Here is a 1,787-nt window from a genome sequence, read left to right on the forward strand (position 1 = left end):
TCCACAAGTGAATTCCTACTCATGTCGACCCTACATAGAGTTCCCAGGCTATAAAGCTTTATAAGAGCAGACAGCTTCATCGTTGAACTGCTAACTTGCTGTTAGCAGCCTCAGTGCTTACCCAACAGAGCCACCAGAGGAGGCTTTCTACTCTGGCAAAGGTTTGGAGTCTTGGAATGCCACCAGGGCATTTCTACTCTGTACTATAGGAACGCTATGAGGCAGCATCCATTTGACGACAGTGAGTTGAGTCTTACAAAGGATTTTGGTGCCACTCAAATTATAAAAAGCCAACAATTCGGCAGCACATACACTAAAATTGGAATGATACAGAGAAGATTAGCATGGCCCCTGCGCAAGGATGACATGCAAATTTATGAAGTGTTCCATATGTTTTATAATAAATTTGGCTTCTTTGTTGTTGTTATTGTTTTATTTTCTTTTGTTGCTTTGTTTTGCTCTGTATTGTGTTTGTGCATATTATTATCTCTGCATTTCTATCTAGATAAGATAGGTGGGATAAATAAGCCAGAGGAGATAACAATGGGACAACGGTTCTGGGGGGACATGGGAGAGGGGGAGGCTGGGGAAAAGAAGTTGGTGTTAACAAACCCAGGGACAAGGGAACAACAAGTGACTGAAAATCGATGGTGAGGAGGGTGTAGGAGGTCTGGTAGGACTTGATCAAGGGCAATGTAACCGAGAGGAATTATTGAAACCAAATGAAGGCTGAGCATGATAGTGGGACAAGAGGAAAGTGAAAGGATATAACTAGGAGGCCAAGGGCATTTATAGAGGTCTAAATATAGACATGTACATATGTAAATATATTTATATGATGATGGGGAAATAGATCTATGTACATACATTTATAGGTTTAGTATTAAGGAAGCAGATGGGCATTGGGCCTCTACTCAAGTATTCCCTCAACACAAGAACACTGTGTTCTAAGTATTCAGCATTCTGAGATGCTCACCTTCCCAACACAATCGCTGAAGGCAAAATGGGTGCATAAGCAAATGTGGTCAAGAAAGTTGATGGTGCCCGGCTATCAAAAGATATAGCACCTGGGGTCTTAAAGACTTGAAGATAAACAAGTGGCAACCCAGCTGTGAAGCAACAAAGTCCACATGGAAGAAGCACACCAGCCTGTATGATCTTGAGGTGTCGATGGGATCAAGTATCAGGCATCAAAGACCCAGAACAAAAAACCATGTCAATGTGAATAGGGTAGGGAATGCAGAGTGGAAACCCAAAGCCAATCTGTAGGCAATTGGACATCCCCTTACAAAAGGGTCTATGGGAGGAGGCAGGTTGGTCAGGGTGCAGTATAGCACCGATGAAACATACAGCTTTCCTCTAGTTCTTTAATGCTTCCTCCCCCCCACCACTATCTTGACCCTAACTTTACCTTACAAATCTGACTAGACCAGAGCATGTACACGGGTACGGATAAGAGCTGGAAACACAGGGAATCCAGGACAGATAAACCCCTCAGGACCAGTAATGAGAGTGGCGATACCAGGAGGGGAAGGGGAAGATGGGGGAGAAAGGGGGAACCGATCACAATGATCTACATCTAACCTCTTCCCTAGGGGACGGACAACAGGAAAGTGGGTGAAGGGAGACATCGGTCAGTGTAAAACATGAAAAAAAATTTTTTTATAAAGTATCAAGGGTTTGGGATGGAGGGAGAGGGAGGGAGGGAGGTGAAAAAAATGAGGAACTGATACCAAGGGGTCAACTAGAAAGAAAATGTTTTGAAAATGGTGATGGCCACAAATGTA

The 1,787-nt window shown here is 43.5% G+C and overlaps 1 non-coding gene across 1 annotated transcript; it reads left to right on the forward strand.

Annotated features, from left to right (window-relative positions):
• Positions 1 to 289: 289 nt before the first annotated feature.
• Positions 290 to 396, forward strand: LOC115871576. Its single transcript, XR_004047361.1, has one exon. It is a non-coding gene; the product is annotated as a U6 spliceosomal RNA (small nuclear RNA).
• The last annotated feature ends 1,391 nt before the right edge of the window (positions 397 to 1,787 follow it).

The sequence above is a fragment of the Echinops telfairi genome, unplaced genomic scaffold (assembly GCF_000313985.2).
Source record: "Echinops telfairi isolate 266 unplaced genomic scaffold, ASM31398v2 ScPeMD7_6080;HRSCAF=6971, whole genome shotgun sequence".
Classification (NCBI taxonomy): Eukaryota; Metazoa; Chordata; class Mammalia; order Afrosoricida; family Tenrecidae; genus Echinops; species Echinops telfairi.